Source organism: Haematobia irritans, chromosome 2 (genome assembly GCF_050003625.1).
Source record: "Haematobia irritans isolate KBUSLIRL chromosome 2, ASM5000362v1, whole genome shotgun sequence".
NCBI classification, from domain to species: Eukaryota; Metazoa; Arthropoda; class Insecta; order Diptera; family Muscidae; genus Haematobia; species Haematobia irritans.
The window spans coordinates 98,816,862-98,843,569 of NC_134398.1; the positions used below are offsets into that span (position 1 = coordinate 98,816,862).

A 26,708-nucleotide genomic window follows, 5' to 3' on the forward strand; every position below is an offset into this window, starting at 1 on the left:
CACTTCTTTTGACATTACCACTAAAAAGTTATAATATTATAACTCTAAATTATAGTTAGGGGTGCACACCTGTGAATATGTCTTGTCAGCATATTCACACGGTTGCACGTAGCGAGTGTGCATGCATATGCGTGAGTCGAGTTACACTTGTAGACGTCTGGCTTTTGCATATGCGTGAATCTAGTTACTGTAGACGACTGGCATATGCATATGCAGGAGTCGAGTTACAAATGCAATCGTCTGGCATATGCACACTACCCTTGCTAACTCATCTGCTTCGCAGTTTCTAGATAGGTTAGGTTAGGTTAGGTTATGTGGCAGCCCGATGTATCAGGCTCACTTAGACTATTCAGTCCATTGTGATACCACATTGGTGAACTTCTCAATGACAAGGGACCTCCATTTTATAGCCGAGTCCGAACGGCGTTCCACATTGCGTGAAACCACCTAGAGAAGCTTTGAAACACTCAGAAATGTCACCAGCATTACTGAGGTGGGATAATCCACCGCTGAAAAAGTTTTTGGTGTTCGGTCGAATCATGAATCGAACCCACGACCTTGTGTATGCAAGGCGGGCATGCAAACCATTGCACCACGGTTTCTAGGTATGTTCCTGTGGACTGGCATATTAGGCCTGTGGCCTAGCATATTAGGTGAATATTGTACAGATCAGCCATCTCGTTGAGAGATTTCCTGCAGTCTATGGCCGTTTTCGAGTTAAGGAATACAGAATCCAAGGAATTTATTGCAGGTTGACTGTCTGAGTATATATTAATGCCAATATTTATTGGAACATTACTTCTCAGCCAATTCACCACCTCTCTTATTGCTAATATTTCAGCCTGAAAAACACTACAGTGATAAGCTATTCGAATTTCCAGATCTTTAGAATATACTCCGAAACCCACTTCTCCATCCAATTTGAAGCCATCAGTGTAGAAATTTATATATCTGTGTAAACCACGCCTCACTGTTGGGAATTAGAGTTTCAAACTTTTTGTCGAAAAGTGGTTTCGGCAGAGTGTAATCCACTACGTTAGGCACATCCTTGGCCAGTACAACAGTTGAACAGAAACCAGCTATCAATTTATCAACGGACATAGGGAATACTGTTACTGCCCATAAGCCGCTAGCTACGTCACTTAATACTACTACAAGCAAATCAACAATTGTTTCACTTAAATGAATTTACGTTTACAGAGACACGTGGATTAACTTGGTGGAGAAACTATCGAATATGTTCAATTTTTCTTCCACTTCTTGTAGGTTAATATATTAATATTTGATAAACCGTGAATAGTTTGTTTGCGTTGGTAATAGAGAGTACTTGGTTGAGAAATGCACGAGTGGGGTACCACAAGGATCCGCACTTGGACCCTTATTGTTCCTGATTTATGTAAACGATTTTGTTGAATTCATAGATACTTCGAACTATTCAGTATATATTTTTGCTGATGACATCAATTTGGTTTTCTCGTGTGACAAGCAATTCAGTGATTCTCATCAAGCCAATATGAGTTATGTTTTATCTAGAGCTTCAAATTGGGCTAGAACTAACTTTTTTAAGTTCAACACGAATAAAACTAAAGCGTTAAGGTTTGGCTTGCGGAATAATCATTTTGAATTTTATATTAGCTTCGATGGGATTGCGGGAGCCACCGCGGTGCAATTGCTAGAATGCCCGCCTTGCATACACAAGGTCGTGGGTTCGATTCCTGCTTCGACCGAAACCAAAAAGTTTTTCAGCGGTGGATTATCCCACTCGGCTATAAAAAGGAGGTCCCTTGTCATTGAGCTTAACATGGAATCTGGCAGCACTCAGTGATAAGAGAGAAGTTCACAATGGACTGAATAGTCTAAGTAAGCCTGATGCATCGGGCTGCCACCTAACCTAACCCAAAGTAGTAGAAGTATGTGAAGACGAGTTAAAACCACTATGATGTATCTGGCTCACTTAGACTATTCAGGCAGATGCCGCTTGATTACTTCTGCGCAATTTCTTGCCACTGGTTAAGATTAAATGGTCAATTATATCCTATGGTTCAGGTTCAAATAGATATCATAAACCTCTTGCAAAACTTTAATACCAATTTTTTGTTTTACAACTTTCCAAAGGTCATTTTATGACATTAGGCGACTGAGAAGGCCAGTCAAGCACCCGAAATTTTTCATCGGAAATCTATTGTTTTACCACCTTACACGTGTGCTGGAGGTCATACTCACGCTGAATAACCCATGCAGACAACATTTCCCGGAATGCTTATGGCAATATCACATGGGACAAAAGTTTTTGTAGACTTCCGCATAATACCCTCGACTCTATTAATCGGGCCAACAACTTCTCTAGAAAAACACCCCCAAACCATGATTGACGGAACTTGTTGTATTTCTTGGATTAAGGCTTTCCTTGGGACCTTCGTTCTAAACTTCTACCATCCGACCCATGCAAGTTAAACTTTGATACGTAGGAAAATGTAACACATTTTCTCTGCTCTTCAGGCCATTTAAGGTATTTTTGTGAAAATTTACCACTTTTTCCTGGAAATAAGAGATTTTTGACATTCTTGTACAATCGCACTCCGACTTCTAATGCTCTACATCTGACCGTTATGGTTGTAATACCCAGTTGAATTTAATTTTTGTCTTCTTTAGATGATATTTTGAATTGTTGCATATTTTTGGCGTAGTCTTAGGTTTTCATCTACCCCAGTGTACAACTTTGGTACATCCACAGTTTATAACTCGAGAAGCCGTTGATTTTTGGACACTGTACTCTTCCGAAATTTATTTTTGTGATAACCTAACTTTAAAATCATCGATATTTTGCTTTTATTATGTTTATTATGCTTATCGAATTATTCAAAAATAGGGCATAAAGGCCTATTACGATCAGTTTATAACCAAATTAGGCAATGATCTTAACGATATTCCTACCATGCCCTTTTTGTGCGCTTAACATATCCTCCTATAGGCCCTTATTATTATTATTTAACTATTTATTATTATTAATTTAACTATTTCAGGTTAAAAAGACAAAAAATAATGCCCTTACAGAAGAAAATATTACAGGGGACTAGGTAGTTGCAAATGTTTTGAATAGATCGAATCATACGATTCTTTACCTTTCGGGAAATAACAATATTTTATAACACCAAATTCATCTACCCAATAAGAATTTGGAAATACCACACCATAAAGATTTTTTTAGTGGAAGCTATACGATAAAATTATTAGTATGGAAGATATAACTAGATTCATTGTAGGGCTAGTTTCGAATATTTTGAACAGCACTGTAGGGTGAGTGCAGCAAATGTGGTATACCCATTTGTCTTTCGATAGTCAATTTTTATTTATTTATTTATTGAAAATATATTTTACAAATTAGATTTATAAAATACAATAGAAAAGCGCAGGGTAGCGTAGACCATAAGCGCGCAAAAGTAAAGAAAAAAAACGTAAAATGATAATATTACTCAAGTGTAAATTATTACGGTAATCTATCTAGACTATTATGAAAAGATATTAAAGAAATAGTAAACAATTGTACATAAATTTTGGTTAAAATATCAAAAATTGCATGTGCAATCAGAGCCTGATGTATACGGCGAAGCTGGTCTGGTAACGAACAATCCAAAATAACGGCTAATGGTTCTTCTAAACATGATATGGGACATTCAGCAAGAAGATGCTGTACATCCATGTTACAACCGCAAGTGGAGCATTGCAAAGGCTCGGAGTCATCGTAGTAGTGCTTTGTATTAAATAACGACTTTCCAACTCTTAGTCGTGCTAGCTGTATGCATTCGTTTCTGGAATATTTGTGATTGTACCTTGATCTGTGATATTTTGAACAATGCGAACTCAAAAAAGTTGTCGAATTAGTCCATTTGGTGGCATTTGCCATTTTTTTAGATGAGGTGTAGGCTGTCATCATTAGTTGAGGAAAACATGGAACTTTGAATACCATGGGTAACTTTATCGCCTCTTTTGCAGTTATATCAGCAAACTCGTTGCCTTTGATGCCAATATGAGATGGAACCCAATGAATGGTGACAGGAGAATTGCATTTCACAATGGGATTATAAATCTCATTTTTATTGTGTAGCAAAGCATTAACTACGCTTAAACTATCTGTAAATATAGATGCACTTGATTTGTTCTCCCCAGCATATCTCACTGCCCAATCAATTGCTGCCAGCTCCGCACAAAAAATTCCAGAAAAAGTTGGAAGCATACCTTGTTTGAGAACACTATGATGGGATTGTGATAACTGTTGAATTACAGCATAGCTTGTCAAACCATTCTGGAAGGATCCGTCGGTGAAAATGATTAAGTCAGGAGATAGGGTGTTAATCTTTTCCACAACCAGCTGTTTAAGGAAATCCACATTAATGTTTGACTTGTTGTAAGTAGCTAGTTCTATATCGATATCAACCATGTTGTTGTAGCTATCATTATATAATGGTCTAGCTGGAATCGGTAAACCCATTTCTTTTATTTTAAGTAAAATGTGATGTATAGCACATAAAAACTTTGCTGATTTGTTTTCAGATATCTTCCAAAATAACTTATGCAGGCCTTCCCCTGTATTCGTAAATGCCCTTGCTGCGAGTGCTAGAGATCTATCTAGCAGAATTGTTCTAAAGTTCTTCATTCCACATTCACGTTCCAATGACTCTATTGGAGTAGCCCTTAATAGTCCAGATGCTCTTCTATAGCAGTTGTGAAGTGAAGTGTTTATTTTATTAACATTATGTTTATTCGTCCAGCCATAAATGGTTATGCCATGTTGTATTAGACCATTAACGAGCGATGCACAAATGCTGATGGCAATATCGATATGGGGACCTTTTTTCTTTGTACAAATTAGTTTTAGAAGATTATTAATTTTGTTTAAGCGTTCCTCAAGGTACACAATTTGATCATTCCATAGCATTTTTTTTGAAAAATGAATACCTAGTATTCTCATTTTACATTTGAGAGGAAACGTCGAGTTAGCCAGTCGAATAGATGTTTCATTACAGGATCTTCGCCTACACACATGCAGAAATTCGCATTTATCTTTAGGTATAGCAGCTCCATGTTTTTTAGCCCATTTCTGGATTTTATCATTCAAACTATTAAGTCTTTTTGTAACATTTTCTGGAGATCCGGATGCTACAGCAAATATATTATCCGCGTAAATACCTATGTAATCAATTCCAGGTGTGCGTTCGATTGATTTGGCCAGGGAGTTCACATAAATCGTGAATAGAACTACCGACAATGGTGATCCTTGCGGAACTCCATTGTCTAAAGGGTGCTTTTGGGATAGCTAACCATCAATCCTTACCATGATTTTCCGGTTGGAAAGAAATGAAAAGATGAGTTTAATTATCGATGTACACACACCCCACTTTTTTAATTCAACAATTACTGAACTGGACACGACTCGATCGAAGGCCTTTTCTATGTCTTCTGAAAGAACAACACTATGTCTTCTTTTTCTTGTGTTGTCTCTGATTTTGGACTCTAGTTCATGGCATAATGTGTGAACCCCATGTTTTGGCAAAAAAAGCATGATGTATAGATGAAATCTGATTTATATAATACTTCCAAAATCGTGCAGCTAAAATTTTTTCTAAAATTTTTGACAATACTGGTATTAATGATATTGGGCGATATCCATCAATTTTATTTGGAGGTTTTCCTGGTTTTGGTATGGGCGTTAATAGTGCAAACTTCCATTCATGAGGGAACGTTCTATTAAGCAGTATGTTGTTATAAAGCCTCAACAATCGTTCTTTCATACCAGCAGGCAGATGTTTCACCATGGTATAAGTAATCCTATCAAGTGATGGGGTATTACCTTTTGTGCTCTTAAGGGCATTTTCAAGTTCACTTAAACCAATCGCAGCGGAGAGACGGCTGTCAAAAGACCTTGAAGTTAAATTATTGACGCAATGCTTTTTACTTGCGACTATATCGGCATTAAATCTCTCATCCGAACCAATTGAACTCCACACATTTGCAAAGTGATTTGCTATGTCCATTGATTTAGTTATTGTGGAATTATCCTTGATGATAGAGGGAAATTTGTGGTTCTTTTCTCTCCTTAAACCTGTTACTCTATTTCACAAAATACGAATATCAAGCATTGGGTTCATTGAGTTTAAAAAATTTTCCCATGTTTTTCTTTTGGCAATCAATGACTCACGTTTAACTTTGGCACAAGCTTTCCTGTATATAACTGCATTTTCCTGGGACCTGTGCCTCGTGAAAATAATCCACGCCTTTTTCTTCGCGTATACAAGGGAACTTATGAATGAGTTAAACCAGGCTGGAGTGTTGTCATTCCTGGGCCTTGTTGTTTGGGGAATTGACTCATTTGCCGATTTTCGTATTATCCGTTTCAGTTGTGCAGCTTCTTTGTTTATATTACTTGATTCAGGATAGTCTCTCATTATGATATCAACTTTAGTTAGAAATTTAGCCCAATCAGCTCTGTGGTCGAGGAATTTCGGTACAAATTTTTTGGAATTGTCAATATTACCATCATTAATGAGTATAGGGAAATGGTCTCCCACTTCGGGCATGTCTAGTGTCGACCACGACAAGTATGGAACAATGTCGGGACTTCCCATTGTCACATCTATAGATGTAAAAGTGCCTTTTGTACTTAAAAGAGTTGGAGATCCATCGTTCATAAATACAAAACCGATATTATTGGCAAAATCTTCCCATAAAGCACCAGAAGGAGATAATTGTTGAGATCCCCATATAGGATTATGGGAGTTAAAGTCACCCAATATCAAATGGTGTTCATTACCGAAAACATGTATTGCAGAGATAAGATTCATTGAAAATTTGATGTCGCATTCTTGATACACATTCATCAAATGGAATTTTACATTCCCTTGAATTGTAATGGTTTGAAAAAGAAGATCTCCTGTTGAGACAAGATGTTGATTGACATGGATATTATTGTTACTCTATTTCACAAAATACGAATATCAAGCATTGGGTTCATTGAGTTTAAAAAATTTTCCCATGTTTTTCTTTTGGCAATCAATGACTCACGTTTAACTTTGGCACAAGCTTTCCTGTATATAACTGCATTTTCCTGGGACCTGTGCCTCGTGAAAATAATCCACGCCTTTTTCTTCGCGTATACAAGGGAACTTATGAATGAGTTAAACCAGGCTGGAGTGTTGTCATTCCTGGGCCTTGTTGTTTGGGGAATTGACTCATTTGCCGATTTTCGTATTATCCGTTTCAGTTGTGCAGCTTCTTTGTTTATATTACTTGATTCAGGATAGTCTCTCATTATGATATCAACTTTAGTTAGAAATTTAGCCCAATCAGCTCTGTGGTCGAGGAATTTCGGTACAAATTTTTTGGAATTGTCAATATTACCATCATTAATGAGTATAGGGAAATGGTCTCCCACTTCGGGCATGTCTAGTGTCGACCACGACAAGTATGGAACAATGTCGGGACTTCCCATTGTCACATCTATAGATGTAAAAGTGCCTTTTGTACTTAAAAGAGTTGGAGATCCATCGTTCATAAATACAAAACCGATATTATTGGCAAAATCTTCCCATAAAGCACCAGAAGGAGATAATTGTTGAGATCCCCATATAGGATTATGGGAGTTAAAGTCACCCAATATTAAATGGTGTTCATTACCGAAAACATGTATTGCAGAGATAAGATTCATTGAAAATTTGATGTCGCATTCTTGATACACATTCATCAAATGGAATTTTACATTCCCTTGAATTGTAATGGTTTGAAAAAGAAGATCTCCTGTTGAGACAAGATGTTGATTGACATGGATATTATTGCGAACGAGAAACATAATACCAGCTTTGGCATATTGATAGTCCTTGTTGTGGTGATATATTTTATAACCAGAAAGATGTAATAGATGCGTAGTTCTATCAACAACATGAGTTTCTTGAAGGGCTATAATACTGGGCTTATGTTTTGACACCAAAGTTTCCAATGCATATTTATGGGTTATAAACCCCTGTATATTCCACTGCAAAATTCTAATATTTAAACCAATATTCATTTTTAAAACTAAAAAAAAAATATTTATATAAAATCAAGAAGAATCAGTTGTCTCGTTGTGGCGTGACTTTGGCATTGTCCTCTTTAAGGTCTCAGGTGTTATAAGCACTTTTAGATCTGGATATTTTTCATAAAGATTAGTATAATCCTTATCATGACATTTATTTTTAACAGGTCTTGGCGGGGTGCTTTGATCTATGTCAGAATTGAAAAATTCCATTTCTTCTTCTAATGATTGAATTTCTGATTGATTTTCTTGTAGAATGATAATTTTATCTTGTGTTTCCTCGTTTTCGTTTTCAATGTCTTCTTTCTCTGTATTCTTCTTTGGGTGAGTTCGTAATTTGATTTCTTTCTCCATGTGAACTGGTATAACAGTTAAATTTATTTTTCCGTTATTGCTTGTATGTGCTGTTATTGTTTTGTTGTTTTCAGTTCCAATAACGGGAATTGGAGCTTCTATATTCTTTTTTGATGTTGTGCTTTTTTCCATTTCTTCATTGACTTTTGTCGGTGTTCCACTTTGAACTTTTTCTACAGGTTGTGCTTCAATGTTACGCAAAGTTTCTGAAAAAGTCAGCTTTTTTGGAAAGGTTTAATTGTGTGCAGAGTAGGATTGTCATTGAAAACTTTCCAAGCCTCACGGATTGTACATCTGCGATCCGCTCTAATTTTGTTTACCGACTTGTGTTTTATGAAAGATGGACATAAACTGGAATAGGATGTATGGGAGTCGTCGTTGCAATTAACACAAAATTTACGATTGCATTTTAAATGAGGGGGATTAATCAGTCCGCATTCTCCGCATAGTTCTATATTACGACATCTATTTCTGGTATGACCAAGTTTCTGGCAGTTAATGCAGCGCATAGGATTTGATATATGCTCAGAAACGACGCAACTCTCCCAACCAACTTTAACTTTTTCAGGTCTAGTGAAACAGTTGAAAGTTACTATGGCTGCTCCAGTTGGTACGAAATTATCTCCATCTCTTTTCATTGCATGCCGAATATCAGTAACGTTAGGATTTTTTTTTTCAAATCAAGTACACCTTTGCTTAGTTCCTCTGGTGACATTTTTATAATTTTACGCGAAAAAATTCTACCCAAAGTGGAATTAAGGCTGCTGTGTAGCGTTATTTTAACTGGCACAATATCAATATAATTCGCTTTTAAAAATTTTTGCGCTGTCGCCAAATCCTTGGCCTTAATCATTAGATCTCCATTACGCATTTCTGTACTATCCAAATATTCAGTGGAAATGAAATCCAAACCACGACCGATTTGGAAGACATTGTAGGATGCGAGAGGTTTGGGGTCAAGATCAGGTTTTTCTGGCAGGGCAGTAGCTACAAGGAAACGCGGGAGGTGTTTATCGTCAATTTCAATATTGTTAATTATTATTTCTGCTTCCTCTAGTCGTTTACGTTTGTTCTTAACCTTTCTACTACGCCCCTCCAGGTCCAGGTCCTTAAACCTGTTCCTATACGGGAAACATTCCCGTTCATCTCTAATTAATCTCTCTTGTAAATTATCGCAATAAGTCACTCAAATCAGACAAATTAATTTCTAATATCAATAATAATTCCCAAAACAATGTGGGAGAACGCGATAACTGTTATTAACCGTTATTTACTGAAATTGCAAAATGCAAAACTCCGCTATCAGCAAAATACGATGTTAACGTGGCGGTTACCCGACAAGGACTGTGTAGTCAATTTTTTTCTCCGATTTTACATTCATTTAACTAGTGTTAGTCATCCACGCTATGAGCGTGGAAAATAAGAAACCCAACATTTCGGATATATGTGCGAATTTATTAAAAAACACATTAAGCACGAATTCATAAAATGTGCAGGTAATGTGGTACACAATATGTAGATTTTTTTGTAATAAAAAATAAATGCAATATATGTATCGCAATTGCATACATTTTATTCTTATTTAGTACTCGTCAATTATTTACATCCGAATATTAATAAATTGAAAATATACCTTCACACAAAACGAAATGATTAAGATCCACCAAGAAAACATTCGAGCACGGGTAAATGTGAATTCTTTCTACTGGCACAAAGAAAGAGTTGCAAAAATCAAAAAAAAAACTGATCTTTGATTGCTTCATTCTGTGATAGCCACAATCTATTCAGCATTATTCGTATGTTGTTATATAGAGAAAAAAGCTACTATACCACATAAGCAGCCTGTACCACATTTGCTGCACTCATCCTATATCTAAATCTGAACCAATTTGATTGATACCACGGAAGGTTACCATGTGCAAAATTTGAGTAAGATCAGTTAATAATTAATGTCTCTACGGCCAAAAATAAGGTTATAATCGGGCGAAACATATATATGGTAAGGTTAGGTTAAAGTGGTGGCCCGGTTTAGTTTCAGGCTCACTTAGGTATTCAGTCCATTGTGATACCATATTAACTAAAACTACCATTAATATGGGCACATCCAGTTTTAACCGCCTAACATTCTCGATTATTTTCTTCTGTTGAACCAACCAGATTGCTCCAAAAACATTAAAAGACTGCTTAAGCTAATGTTTTCCAAGTCCGCCAGTAATCTAAAGCTATATGCTCCTACAATTCGCTTACGCCATACACAAAATGCAGGACACTCACACAAGAGGTGTTTAATTGATTCCTATTCCTTTGCATCATGACAGCTCATACAGTATCATTATACTTCGCGCCAATAGTATTTGCAAGCACTCCTATCAGGCAGCGACCCTTATAGCAGATATCAGGAGTGATATCTGACGTCTTGAGAACACTAGCATATCTAGTGTGCGGTTTAAGTTTAAATGGGGTCATATTTACTTGGTGTCGTTACAACCCTTGCAATTCTCCCATCGAACATTTGCCATCATAACAGTCTTCTCACGCTGCACAGTGGTTCCTAATAATTCTGCAACATTTGAACGGAAAAAGATATCAACAAAATTTTTCTTTGTGTGAAAGCTGAGGTGTTTTTCTCTAAGTTTGCAAGTTTGTGAGTCCCTAGTAGGTCCACGGGCTAACCTGTAGGTGTTGAAAGTTAATCACCTCGGGGGTGTCAAATTTTGTTTTAGCGGTCAAATCCGCAATTATGAACCGATTTCGATGATGATTTTTTTCTTTGCTGGATAGAACTTGTAATACCCTTCAAAAAATGTTTAATAGTTTGCGAGATGTTGGCCCCACAAATTATTTTTTTGCAAAATTTTAACAAAGTGGGGTCAGTATTTTGAACGTACAGGGTCCCTTTTTGGGCCGATCCTTATTTTCTTTTATTAACTGTAATCCCTACAAAATTCTACGAATATAGGAATATTTAGATTAAAAGTTGTAAACTCCATAATTTAGAATTTCAAAAAAATTCAGAATTTTGACCAATTTTTTACATTCTTTTTGGCGTAAAAATTTTTTATATATATTTTCCAATCTTTTTTTATTTGTTTCTTATAGAACACCAAATAAAGATACGTTTTAAGCTTTTATCGTCGTCGTGTATGAGTTTTTCTCATCCCAAAATCGGCAATTTTTAAAAATTAAAACATTTTGTTTTGAAAAATTCTTATTTGACAAAGCACCGATTGTTAAGACTATCTCTTTTCCAAAAAGCCCCATGTGTCCATTAACTAACTGTAAAAGGTTTCAACACCATACCGGTAAAAAGCTGAGATATATACAAATTACCAAAAAATAACTTTTTTTAACATATGTCCCCACTTGGGGATTTTTGATACGAATTTTGGGAATAGTATATTCAGCAATATTTCTTAAAACAGTTTTCCCAACACGTCAATTCCTACTTATCGGTGATTGATAGCAGCGTAGCTGACGTTTGTCCAATTTGCAACCAAGGGCCACACGACACGCGTCATCTTTTCTCTTGCCCAGCCAAACCAACCCGACTTACCACCAGATCACTCTGGACACACCCCATCTTAGTCGCAGAGTTCCTTGATCTGCCAACAAGCTGATGTACCAAGCGTATAACATGAAATGGATGAGATCACAATAAACTGTTACAACAACAACAACAACAACAACAACAACAAAACAGTTTTCCCTGCAAAACTCAATAAAAATCATAATGATATAATAATTAGTTCAAAAGTTATATAGATTTCAATCCATATTTGTATTTCCCAAAAAATGGAATTTAAAAAAAAGAATATTATTTTGGTACCCCTTAGATGTTTTTATTTTTTTCATTGTACTATCTCATGTCCATTATTTCAGGATATATTGACATTTTTATACGACTTTAGATTTATTAGCGGTTATCTCTTATTTATCAATTTTTCGACGATATAAAACCACCAATGCATAGTATGACTACCCGTGTAAAAATTGGAGGATCCAATCCTATCTAATAATATCAAATTGGATCCAATTGGATCTGTTCAGATATTGGTTCAGACATAATTAGATATGCACAGATATGCTATATATGATGCTAGATCTGGTTAGATATAATTGCAGATCTCATCATATATAGTATATTTAATTATATCTGGCATATCTAATAATATATGCTTGGATAGGACCATATATAGCACTATATCTAATAAGATATGGTAGATATAACATCATATCTGACTATATATGGGGTTAAATACGGTCCAAAATATAATAAAAAAATCATGAACAAGTTAAAAAGATTTTTGAAATACACGTCTAAACCTCAATGTCATTATGTCAAATGTCAACGCCGTCAGGGGCATCACTTCTAAACAAATTTAATTATGAACCGATTTCGATGATGATTTTTTCTTTGCTGGATAGAACTTGTAATACCCTTCAAAAAATGTTTAATAGTTTGCGAGATGTTGGCCCCACAAATTATTTTTTTGCAAAATTTTAACAAAGTGGGGTCAGTATTTTGAACGTACAGGGTCCCTTTTTGGGCCGATCCTTATTTTCTTTTATTAACTGTAATCCCTACAAAATTCTACGAATATAGGAATATTTAGATTAAAAGTTGTAAACTCCATAATTTAGAATTTCAAAAAAATTCAGAATTTTGACCAATTTTTTACATTCTTTTTGTCGTAAAAATTTTTTATATATATTTTCCAATCTTTTTTTATTTGTTTCTTATAGAACACCAAATAAAGATACGTTTTAAGCTTTTATCGTCGTCGTGTATGAGTTTTTCTCATCCCAAAATCGGCAATTTTTAAAAATTAAAACATTTTGTTTTGAAGAATTCTTATTTGACAAAGCACCGATTGTTAAGACTATCTCTTTTCCAAAAAGCCCCATGTGTCCATTAACTAACTGTAAAAGGTTTCAACACCATACCGGTAAAAAGCTGAGATATATACAAATTACCAAAAAATAACTTTTTTTAACATATGTCCCCACTTGGGGATTTTTGATACGAATTTTGGGAATAGTATATTCAGCAATATTTCTTAAAACAGTTTTCCCAACACGTCAATTCCTACTTATCGGTGATTGATAGCAGCGTAGCTGACGTTTGTCCAATTTGCAACCAAGGGCCACATGACACGCGTCATCTTTTCTCTTGCCCAGCCAAACCAACCCGACTTACCACCAGATCACTCTGGACACACCCCATCTTAGTCGCAGAGTTCCTTGATCTGCCAACAAGCTGATGTACCAAGCGTATAACATGAAATGGATGAGATCACAATAAACTGTTACAACAACAACAACAACAACAACAAAACCGGCCCTCACTGCAGTCGGTTCTTCGTACCGGGGTCGACACAAGGACCACGTCCTTGTCCAAGGACTGCAACCTCCCCATGGGAAATCAAGTATGTATAGAAAAACCCTTCCCCACCCCTTTCCCAAATCCCATCCAACACCCCATCCTATTCCCCATCCCTTTTTCCCTCCTGGGCAGAGTCTGCCAGCCAGTCTGCTCAGAATTCTTCTCCTTCGTGCTGGCGACATTGAAAGCAATCCAGGTCCAGTGAAGTATGTGTGTCCGGTCTGTTCGCGGCAGGTCACGCGCGGAAGTTACTCCGTGATGTGCAGCGAATGTCACAACTGGGTACACCTGCGTTGCTCGGGACTCAGGAATGTAGGAGATTACAATCCTGCATTCAAGTGTCCCACCTGTGTGAACTTGCCCCCCATGTCGCCCCCTCCTGTAGTCACAACAGTGAGACCTTCTCGCGTCGTGACTGCAGACCCCACATCACCTGTCATGACCCATCCCCCCACATCATCACACGATACAACCACATTGACACTTTTGTCAAATCCGAGTCCGTCCGTAAATAACAGTATAGCTGGTCCAGAGACATGTCAGGCTTGCAGAAAGAGATACACAAAGGCAGCCAAACCGGTTAGGTGTTCCATCTGCAAGACCTCGACGCACCTGAGATGCTCAGGCCTCAGGAATTCTGACCAATATACCCCTGACTTTGTTGGTACCTGCTGCCGGAGAATCCAACAATTTCAGCAACCCCACCCCATAGTAAACACCCGACACCCACAACAGACTGCAATAGACTCTTCCTCGTCAGCCCTTTCAATAGTTCGGACTTTCCCGTCCACTGCTGGGAACCAGTTGAGTGGTCTCAAGATCCTACAGTGGAATTGTAATGGACTGACAAGGAAGATTACTGAAATCACGGATTTCATGGACAAGAGGGGTATTCTCATATCCGCGCTCCAGGAGACCAAGCTCTCCAGCAGGAATGGTCTCACGAGATCATCCTGCTACTCTGTGATTAGGCAAGACAGAGAAAGGAATGCCGGAGGGGGAATAGCCTTCATTGTCCATGATTCCGTGAGATACAGATCCATGCCATTGACCACGACCGATCCCCATTTGGAGATACAGGGGATAACTGTCACGGTGGGAGAGGAAGATATATGTATTCTAAACGTATATATACCTCCCGATTCTGTTTGCCAGACAGGATACAAACCAATGTTGAGGCCCCACCTCAACAGTGTGCGTACTATCCTGTTAGGCGACCTGAATGCACATCATGACAGCTGGTATTCAGAGCTTGGATGTGATGCCAGAGGAGAACTGATTGCGGATCAGGTGGATGACACAGATTTCTGTGTGCTGAATGAAAACCACCCGACCCGCATAACGGCCACCTGCCGAAGCTCCCCTGACATCACCATGGTTAGCTCTGACCTCGTGACTCAGACCTCATGGCATGTAGACATAGCCATGAATTCCGACCACCTCCCGATCACAGTGTCTATTGACTTAGGGACAGACACCGTAATTCCAGAGAAGAAGACGTTTATGAACTTTGGTAAAGCTAATTGGGAGCTTTTTACCTCGCTAACCGAGTACGAGTTTGCCACTGCCCCCCTGCCAACGTCAGCGCCGGCTGGAGAGAAATTCTTCAGGGATGTCTTGAATAGAGCGTGTAAAAGGTGCATACCAGCGGGCCGGATCCCCGACATCCGTCCGAATTTCCCAATGGAAGCATCAAGGTTGGCAGATAAGAGGGACGAGATCCGGAAAGTAGACCCAGCTGACCCTAGGATCCCGAGTCTCGCTAAGGAGATCGACCGACTTGTTGCCACCCACAAGCGAGAAAAGTGGCGCAAGCATTTGGAGGAGTCTGATCTCGGATCCAAACGGCTTTGGTCTACGATCAGGAACCTCTCGAACCCCAAACGTACGGATAACATTTCCATATCGTTTGGGGGGCAAACTCCAAAAGACGACACAGGTGCAGCGAATGCTTTCTGCAGACAATTTGTCGAGCACCCCCAATCAGTCGATCGTGCAAGTAGAAAGCAAAGGCGAGTCTTCCGTGCCCTCAGACAGGACAACCCACCTATGGTCATCAGTCGGGAGAATGTTCTCCAGGCGATAAAGGCCGCCAAGAGCTCCACAGCGATTGGCCCAGATGGTTTGGCTACGAGGATGTTGAAACATATTGGAGAGAATGGTGTTAGATATCTGACCCATATCTTCAATATCTGTCTCAACACCCTTGAAATACCGGACATCTGGAAAATAGGGAAGGTTGTTCCTGTTCTGAAACCAGGGAAACAGGCACACCTAGGAGACTCGTATCGACCAATTACTCTTTTGTCCCCCGTAACGAAGATTCTGGAGGCTATTTTACTGCCCTGCTTTTCAGAACATCTAATGTTGGCAGAACATCAGCATGGTTTCCGCTCGGGCAGGAGTACAACCACTGCTTTGTGCGAATTAACAGCCAACATTGCAGAGGGACTAAACAGTAAGAGGCCGCATAAACGTCCGATCCTCGTAGCACTGGACTTGTCTAAGGCGTTCGATACGGTGAACCACACCACGCTCTTGGGAGACATTATGGGAACCACCCTTCCCAATAATCTCAAGAGATGGTTGGCGAACTACATGGCTGGCAGACAGTCCTATGTGGAATTTAGAGGAAGAAGATCAACGCCCAGGAGGAACAAACAGGGCGTACCTCAAGGCGGTGTATTGTCCCCCCTCCTCTTCAATTTTTACGTGGCTGGAGCTCCCCAACCACCACCAGATGTCCACCTGATAATCTATGCGGACGATTGTTCCATAGTGACCACAGGTAGAGACATAAGGGAGCTTGAGGTGAGGATAAATGACTACTTACCTACACTTAGGGATTTCTTTGTCGACAGGAATCTGAAACTTTCTGCCCCCAAATCTACAGCGACCATCTTCACATCGTGGACTAAAGAGGTGAACATGGAACTCGATATCCACATTCGTGGCCAGAGTATCCCCACTTCCAGGAACCCCAAGGTTCTTGGTGTGACGTTTGATAGCCTGTTCCTCTTTGGTAAACATGCGGAAGTGGTAGCTAAGAAGGTTGGGAGCAGAAACAAGATCCTGAAGGCATTGGCTGGTAGCACCTGGGGGAAAGATAAAGAGACGATACAAAAGACCTACGAGTCTATTGGTCGTCCCCTTATCGATTATGCAGCCCCCGTTTGGACTCCCAGTATTAGCGATACCCAATGGAGAAATCTCCAGACGGTGCAAAATACTGCGCTGCGGATTGCGACCGGGTGTCACTCCAAGACCCCGGAACAGCATCTGCATCATGAGTCCAAAATGCTATCGGTGAGGCAACACTGTACCCTCCTCACCCAACAGCACCTGATAAAGTGTAGAAGTGTAAACCACCCGAACCACGCCACCTCAAGGAGGGCAACGACCGAGAGGGGTAGACCCATTCGGTTTGATTTTAGGAAGGACTTACAGTCAATAGAACATGTGATCGGCGATGACAGTGATGAGGGAATAAGGACGGCATTGAGTGCAGTGCACACGGCAGCGGTTCAAGATGCGATCAACTCCTACCAGTGCAGTGTTGTACTGGGAGGTAGGCCACCACCGATCAACGAAGATGAGAGACGGCTTCCTAGAGAAACCAGGTCGGTGCTGTCCCAGCTAAGATCGGGGATCTCTAGGTACCTAAACAGTTACCTCTCCATATTGAACCCGGCAATTCAGGATGTTTACCCGAATTGTGGACATTCGCCTCATATCACGAGGCACCTCTTCGAATGTCCTGCTAGACCGACAGATCTGACACCTGCTTCGCTTTGGACACATCCAGTTGAGGCAGCACGCTTCCTTGAACTGGATGTGGATGCTTGAAATGTCTAATCCCTGTATTTGTTTGTAATCGTTTATCCTTTGTTTGTTTTGTCTTTTCTATACTTTTTCCACAGGGGCTACAACAACAACAACAACAACAACAAAACAGTTTTCCCTGCAAAACTCAATAAAAATCATAATGATATAATAATTAGTTCAAAAGTTATATAGATTTCAATCCATATTTGTATTTCCCAAAAAATGGAATTTAAAAAAAAGAATATTATTTTGGTACCCCTTAGATGTTTTTATTTTTTTCATTGTACTATCTCATGTCCATTATTTCAGGATATATTGACATTTTTATACGACTTTAGATTTATTAGCGGTTATCTCTTATTTATCAATTTTTCGACGATATAAAACCACCAATGCATAGTATGACTACCCGTGTAAAAATTGGAGGATCCAATCCTATCTAATAATATCAAATTGGATCTAATTGGATCTGTTCAGATATTGGTTCAGACATAATTAGATATGCACAGATATGCTATATATGATGCTAGATCTGGTTAGATATAATTGCAGATCTCATCATATATAGTATAATATTTAATTATATCTGGCATATCTAATAATATATGCTTGGATAGGACCATATATAGCACTATATCTAATAAGATATGGTAGATATAACATCATATCTGACTATATATGGGGTTAAATACGGTCCAAAATATAATAAAAAATCATGAACAAGTTAAAAAGATTTTTGAAATACACGTCTAAACCTCAATGTCATTATGTCAAATGTCAACGCCGTCAGGGGCATCACTTCTAAACAAATTTAATTATGAACCGATTTCGATGATGATTTTTTCTTTATTTTATTTATTTATTTTTATTTATTTATTTTATTTATTTATTTGATAAACCAGCACAACAAGATTTATATCTTATAAGTGACAGTGCTAGTTTCAAGTTGTGATACAGAAAGTAATTTTGTGATAAGACAGCGTAAAATAATGTTAAATTAACAAAAATAAATGTATATATATATATAAAAACAAGTATAAAAAAATATATAAAAAATAAATATTAACAAATTAACAAAAAAATAATATAAAAAGATAAAAAATAAAAGTGTTTTATTTACGGAGAGTTCAAGAAATCATTTAATTTTATTTTGAAAGTGTTAGCATTGCTAATTGTTTGCAAATTCGATGGTAGAGAGTTCCACAGACGGATGCTGAATATGAAAAATTGTCGTTCCGATAAAAGAGTTTTTATTCTTTGGGGTATGATTTTCATTCCTCTATTTGATCTGGCGAAACGAATATGATTATACAGGTGTGCAGGCTCCTTAGTATATATTATTTTGTGAAGAAGCAGTAAGCATTTGCTTTTAATGAGATCTTCAAATGATAAGTTGAGAATGCTGTGCGCAAAAGAAGATATGCTGTCTCGACGACGTCTCTTATACACATACCGGGCAATATTGTTATAAGCAACATTTAATTTTGAGAAGTCTCTGCTGTCACAGTTACCAAATATTTCACATCCGTATAGCATGGTTGGTATTAAGTAAGTCTTTGCTAGCAGGAGTCGGATGTGTTGAGGTGTAGAAGATTGGACAGCCCACAGGTTTCTTAACATACCATATACTCGTCCAACAACACTCGATATATGGTTCGACCATGACAAATTGGAATTGAAAGTCACTCCCAGATTAGTAGATGTATGTACTCGGGGAATAATCGAACCATTGATTTGCAAGGTATGAAGAAAAGTTTCTTCTGAGATATGCCTTCTCGAGATTACAAGAAACTTAGATTTCAATGGGTTCAGAATCAGTCCATTTTTACACGCCCAGTTATAAACATTAGTTAAATCAGTGTTAATATTTTCTATACATAGGTTTAGGTTTTCAGGTTCAGTACTGACGTACAGTTGAACATCATCTGCATACATTTGAGTTTTACAACTAACCAATACATCAGGGAGATCGTTAATGTACATCGTGAACAACAAAGGGCCCAGAATAGATCCCTGTGGTACACCTCTCGAGGTTTCGATTACATTCGAGTGCTTATCATTAAGAATAATCATCTGTGAACGAGAGTTTAGGTAAGATGTAACTAATTTGCAAGCATCATCAGAAAAATAAAACAGTTTCTTCAGTTTTGTTGCCAGAATTTTATGGTCCACAGTATTGAATGCTTTACTATGATCTAATAGTACAAGTATAGATATCATGCCTTCATCAAGTTTTATACGTATGTCCTCAGATACTTCCAATAACGTCGAAATGCAGCTTCGTTTTTTTCTAAAACCGGATTGTTTATCCGTGATGAGATTACAGCGATCCAAATATGCTGTTACTTGTTGGTTCATTAAGTATTCTAACATCTTGGATAAGTATGGTAGAATCGCAATTGGACGTAATTCGTTGTTGGATTTGGGAATTGGGATAATGTTTGCTAATTTCCATTCATGAGGAAAAACTGATTTCATGAGACAGGTATTAAACAAGTGTGTAACGTAAGGCAAGATGGTGGGAAGAATAATTTTTATAAAGGTGGGGTGTAACCCGTCAACACCTACAGCATTTGATGTTATTTGTGACGAGCTATTCAAAACCTCCACGTTATTTACACATCTAAATGAAAAACAAGATTCCATTTGAACAGTTTGTATATCGGCGTATACATTTTCAAGAGGTTGTGCGGTATTAATTTTGGCGAATTCCTCATTTAATTTGTTAATATCAATGTCAGATTTAATTTGGGAATCTTGTTCACCGATGCCAATACGACGAATCTCTTTCCATTTTGATTTAGTATCGAGCGCATTCTTAAACTTTTGACCGTAGAATGAAGTTTTAGCGGCACATATTGCTTTCACTACATCTTTTCTTGCATTCTTGTAAATATCATGCAAGTCTGGTGTTTTGAAAGATTTCCATCTTTTGTAAGCAGTATCTCTTGTGATAATCAGTCTCTTAATTCGATGGTTGAACCATGGTTGATTAGATTTGTTAGTGGTTTTGATCTTCTGTGGCACACAGTAATCAAAGATATTGTATAAATTATCTTGCAAGAATGATAGCTGTTCGTTAACATTTTCAACATAGTATATTTCTTTCCAATCGACAGATAGCAGACAATCTTGTAGAAGATTCATATCAATATTCCTCAGATAACGATATTGTATTCTAGAGGGCTTAATTTCACAGTTGAGGTTATATGTTACAAAAATTAAGTCATGTTTTGAAAACGCAGGTGCGCTAAGTTGATCGTATAATAAGACCTTTGACAGTTGATTAGTGAAAATGACATCCAGTAAACTATTATTTGTTCGAGTGTAATGAGTTGGGATAGAGTTATTAACAGAAAAAAGACCAAGTGATTCCATTGCATCAGTTAACACGTTGTCACGAAGGATGTTGCTGTTGAAATCTCCGATTATCATTATATCGTTATAATCTAGAGATATGCGTTCAATTTCATTGAGAAGGAAGTTAAAGTCTACACGATTATTTGGTCTATAGGCACAGCCAATGAGTGCCTTAGACCTGTATTCAGTTATCAGTTCAATGAAAATAAATTCAATTTCAGAGTCATATGCAGATTTAAGTTTCAGAGTATAGTTTATGCCATGTTTTATGAAAATTGCGACTCCACCTCCAAGTGATTTACGGTCAGAACGCATAAGAGAATACCCTGGTAAACCGTAGATAGTATCTAGAATTTCAGGATGAAACCAAGTCTCTGATACACAAATGACGTCCACCGCGGCACAAGTAAAAACGTTGCGAAATTCATCAATTTTGTTGTTGAGACTTTGGGCATTTATGTGGGCCACTTTAAGGCCATTTTCCTGTTTAGCCAAGACACTAAGCATGCAGGAAAGGTTGACTGTGGAACTTTGATATGTAGTATTAATCATTAGGCGAAACAAAAATAGCAATGCTAATTATATTGGCATAATATAAAACACCCGTTGGTACATATCTAACAGTTTTAAAATAAAAACTTAAATTAGTTTTGATTAAGTAAAAAATAAAGCGTGTGCAATACATGTCGTTACTATATGCATATATAATCAGATCGGATTTAATGTGACATATTATCAGAGTTATTATTAATGTTGATAGATTGTTCATGCACTGAGGGATCCATCCGAAAAAAACAACTAAGTTGATCGATATTATCAATTAAGATTGGTTGTTCAGTTTTAGAGCGCTTGACGTATATTAGGCCGCGGAAAGAGTATGCGGATACAAGTCTTTTTTCTTTTTTTAATTTTAATGCCTTTTTAAAGATCTTATAATTTGTGGTGGATAAGTTTTCGTTAATATAAAAGTTCTTCTCTGTCTCAAACCCAATGTGATTAAGTTTTAAGTTCGTTTTATTTGCGCGTTTAAACATTGCAATACTCTTGAGGACAAAGTTTTTATCATATGCGGATATTAGTTTTACCATTATTGTTGAGTCAACGTTGTTTGCATTTCTGAGTCTATGTATGGACTTTACTGATGGTATGGGAATATTTAAACAATTGCAAATATTACCAAATATTAGCATGAGGTTTTCTCCATTATAGGAGGGCACACCATTAATTCTTAAATCACATGCTACTTTAGAGTTTTCATCTTTTAATATTTGAGATTTTAAATCATTAATTTCACTTCTCATAGCATTATGTTGCTCAGCGTGTTGAGATTTTAAAAACTCTATTTCGTTTTTCAGAACTTCAATTTCGCTCGACACTATTTCAAGTTTGGTAACCCGTTCAGCTACACTCTTTATGTCTCTCATAAAAACATCCATTCTCTTATCGATTTCACTTAAGAGAGTTTCTGTTTGTTTCTCAAACCGTTTATCGATAAGTGATACAATACGTTGTGGTGAATCGTGTATAGCGCGACGTGGAGTTGCGTTAGTGTTGGTGGTATCAGAGAATGAGTTATGCTGTAACTCTCTGAGGCGTCTCGGCGCCAATAATAATTCACTCTCACTGTGTGGAGGTTCGGAGTAGACAACACTTTTATTCATTGTAATTGTTGTTGTGTAGTTCTTATTTATACCAAGAGCGAAAACGTATGGTTCTTGTTCTTATTCAATTTTTGCTTTGATGTTTGTTTTATTTCTATTGAAGTTTCCAAATGAGTTTATTATATTTATAAATTTGTAATACACAGAGATGCCAAACTGACAGTTAAAACACTTGCAATAAAGTTTAGTTTACAGATATTTTATGATTTCAACTATGAGTTATATCTTTAATTGGAAATCTTATTAAAATTAGTTTTTGTTGGACCGACTGATAAACACGTCTAGTTTGCTCGACGAACTTTCTACAACTTTGCTGGATAGAACTTGTAATACCCTTCAAAAAATGTTTAATAGTTTGCGAGATGTTGGCCCCACAAATTATTTTTTTGCAAAATTTTAACAAAGTGGGGTCAGTATTTTGAACGTACAGGGTCCCTTTTTGGGCCGATCCTTATTTTCTTTTATTAACTGTAATCCCTACAAAATTCTACGAATATAGGAATATTTAGATTAAAAGTTGTAAACTCCATAATTTAGAATTTCAAAAAAATTCAGAATTTTGACCAATTTTTTACATTCTTTTTGTCGTAAAAATTTTTTATATATATTTTCCAATCTTTTTTTATTTGTTTCTTATAGAACACCAAATAAAGATACGTTTTAAGCTTTTATCGTCGTCGTGTATGAGTTTTTCTCATCCCAAAATCGGCAATTTTTAAAAATTAAAACATTTTGTTTTGAAAAATTCTTATTTGACAAAGCACCGATTGTTAAGACTATCTCTTTTCCAAAAAGCCCCATGTGTCCATTAACTAACTGTAAAAGGTTTCAACACCATACCGGTAAAAAGCTGAGATATATACAAATTACCAAAAAATAACTTTTTTTAACATATGTCCCCACTTGGGGATTTTTGATACGAATTTTGGGAATGGTATATTCAGCAATATTTCTTAAAACAGTTTTCCCTGCAAAACTCTATAAAAATCATAATGATATAATAATTAGTTCAAAAGTTATATAGATTTCAATCCATATTTGTATTTCCCAAAAAATGGAATTAAAAAAAAAGAATATTATTTTGGTACCCCTTAGATGTTTTTATTTTTTTCATTTTACTATCTCATGTCCATTATTTCAGGATATATTGACATTTTTATACGACTTTAGATTTATTAGCGGTTATCTCTTAAGGCCGGTACTATGTTCATTCTTGCGAAAAATTTTTATGGAAACCATTATTTCGCACATAGAAAGCGGCGTTTTTTTAGGTAGCTTGGAGCGCTATTTTACAGGGAGCGATATTGGGTTAAGTTGGTGGTTGTTGCTTGTTTTTACAAAATAACATTTTATTTTTCCTTGGGCAATTGATCTGCTATTCCTTTGATCCTTTGTATAGTTTCGGAACAAAAATATGGTCCGTGTTTGATTTATAAACCCGCACAAATAGTTTTTAATAAATAAATTATTTCTTAATTCACATTGCAAATGGCGCCGTGCTATAAACGTCAGTTTTTCAACACGAAAAAACAAAGTATCACAAATGGAAAAATTTCGCAAATTTTTCGCATTTTTTGGTTTTGTATGGAGTTTCAACGCGAAAACCGAACAGAGTACCGGCCTAAAACCAAAAAATGCAAAAAATTTGCGAAATTTTTTCCATTTGTGATACTTTGTTTTTTCGTGTTGAAAAACTGACGTTTATAGCACGGCGCCATTTGCAATGTGAATTAAGAAATAATTTATTTATTAAAAACTATTTGTGCGGGTTTATAAATCAAACACGGGCCATATTTTTGTTCCGAAACTATACAAAGGATCAAAGGAATAGCAGATCAATTGCCCAAGGAAAAATAAAATGTTATTTTGTAAAAACAAGCAACAACCACCAACTTATCCCAATATCGCTCCCTGTAAAATAGCGCTTCAAGCTACCTAAAAAAACGCCGCTTTCTATGTGCGAAATAATGGTTTCCATAAAAATTTTTCGCAAGAATGAACATAGTACCGGCCTTAACATTTTATTTTTCCTTGGGCAATTGATCTGCTATTCCTTTGATCCTTTGTATAGTTTCGGAACAAAAATATGGTCCGTGTTTGATTTATAAACCCGCACAAATAGTTTTTAATAAATAAATTATTTCTTAATTCACATTGCAAATGGCGCCGTGCTATAAACGTCAGTTTTTCAACACGAAAAAACAAAGTATCACAAATGGAAAAAATTTCGCAAATTTTTCGCATTTTTTGGTTTTGTATGGAGTTTCAACGCGAAAACCGAACAGAGTACCGGCCTTTAAACATAATGATTTTGTTACTTCAACGAATATGAAACCCTAAATTGACATTTCTTTAGAACATTCTGTTTGAGGAGGAGTGATGAAATGATATGGCATCTCTATGCAATATCATTGGTTTTCTTATCCTCTACTTTACTTTTTTTTTATTCTCATTCTCTCTGTAACTACCATAATGTTAAGATCGTCGTAAATGCTTTGCATATTTAATAAAACACGTTAAGAAAAACCAACTAGTTTTATAAATTGAAAATCGTAAAGGTTTTCAATCAAAATGGGTGATTGATACTATCATACATATCTATGAAGGTAATCAAGATGCTGGATACCAGGACATTATGGTATTATTTGAAATGAAAAAGCTCAAGCGGCACAAATAACCTCAATACGGATCCTTTTCCCTTGCTTTGTGTATTTACAGAAACAATGGCAAATATGATAACTTATGGAAGAGACATTAGGCTTTTTCTGCGGGCTGCGACAAATAAAACTGATATTGTACAAAAATAATATTAGATACTCTGAAATGCTAATGGCGTTAATAGGAATCATAACAGTGCACAATACTCTGGGGAACACTTGGTAAGGATTGGTCTAACGAATGGTGACCACTATCTCCAAAGGTTATTGAGGCTACGGAAGATTCCTATCATTTTCTGCTCCAGCGTCCAGTAATATCTTTTAGAAGAAACAAGATACGGGGTCTCATTTTTTCAGACTATTAATGATTTGTGAAACAGCATTCTTAGGAGAATTCTCGCTTCTTTCAAGGACTATGTGTTGAGGATCTAGGCAAACCTGAGGAACATTACACAAATATAGTGGAATTAACTGGACGGAATGGAACAGTCACGAAGAGGAAGATAAAAGGAGTTTGAGGAACCGCAATTAACCAATGCGGTCTAAATGAACACTTGAACCGTTGGAGCAACTGCAGTTTATGGGTCCCTCACCGAATTACTTAAAATTAATATATGTTGTGTCATTCGGTGAGCTGATTCCAACATAGTGACCCATACCCGGGGGAAGTACCGGGTCTTGAGATATAGCCCTCCAAAGGGTTAATAATAACTTGATATATCTCTTTTGTTTTTTTGTCCAATCTAGACAAACTTGGTATCATATGAAAGCTTATTCAAAGCACTTTTATACGCAAAAAATATTTTTTAATATTTAATTTAGTTTGGGAGATTTTTTATACATAACTTGAAAGCCTAGTTTTTTATACATAGCTTGAAAGCCTAGTTTTGATGTAATACATGTCATGGCCTTTCGATTGATGTAATACATGTCTTTATAGGTCCATTTTTAGCAATGTTATTGAGTTTTATTCCTAGTAGAAAAAAAAATTGTTTTATTACTGAAATAAGTGTTGTATGTTGTAAGTATTAACCCAAGGGGGAAAAGTGGCCGGCCGGACAGAGTCCAAAGTGGGCTAACGTGGACCCAAGGGCGTTAGCCCACTTTGGACTCTGTCCATAGGAGAAAGTCTTAAACCCCGGCCGAAGGCCGTCTACTCTCCCCCTTTGGGTCCACGTTAGCCCACTTTGGACTCTGTCCGGCCGGCTACATTTCCCCCCTTGGGCCTGCGTTAGCCCACTTTGGACTCTGTCCATAGGAGAAAATCTTAAACCCCGGCCGAAGGCCGGCTACTTTCCCCTCTTGGGTCTGCATTAGCCCACCTTGGACTCTGTCCATAGAAGAAAGCATTAATCCTCGGCCGAAGGCCGGCTACTCTCCCCCTTCGGTCCACGTTAGCCCAC

At 37.1% G+C, this 26,708-nt stretch overlaps 1 protein-coding gene and 1 long non-coding RNA gene across 5 annotated transcripts in view; one reads left to right on the forward strand and one right to left on the reverse strand.

The window, feature by feature from the left end:
- Window positions 1–26,708, reverse strand: part of GramD1B (GRAM domain containing 1B) — a 340,270-nt gene that overhangs the window by 312,429 nt on the left and 1,133 nt on the right. The window lies entirely within an intron of this gene.
- Window positions 25,130–26,260, forward strand: LOC142223449 (uncharacterized). Its single transcript, XR_012718738.1, has 2 exons — window positions 25,130–25,286; window positions 25,367–26,260. It is a non-coding gene; the product is annotated as an uncharacterized LOC142223449 (long non-coding RNA).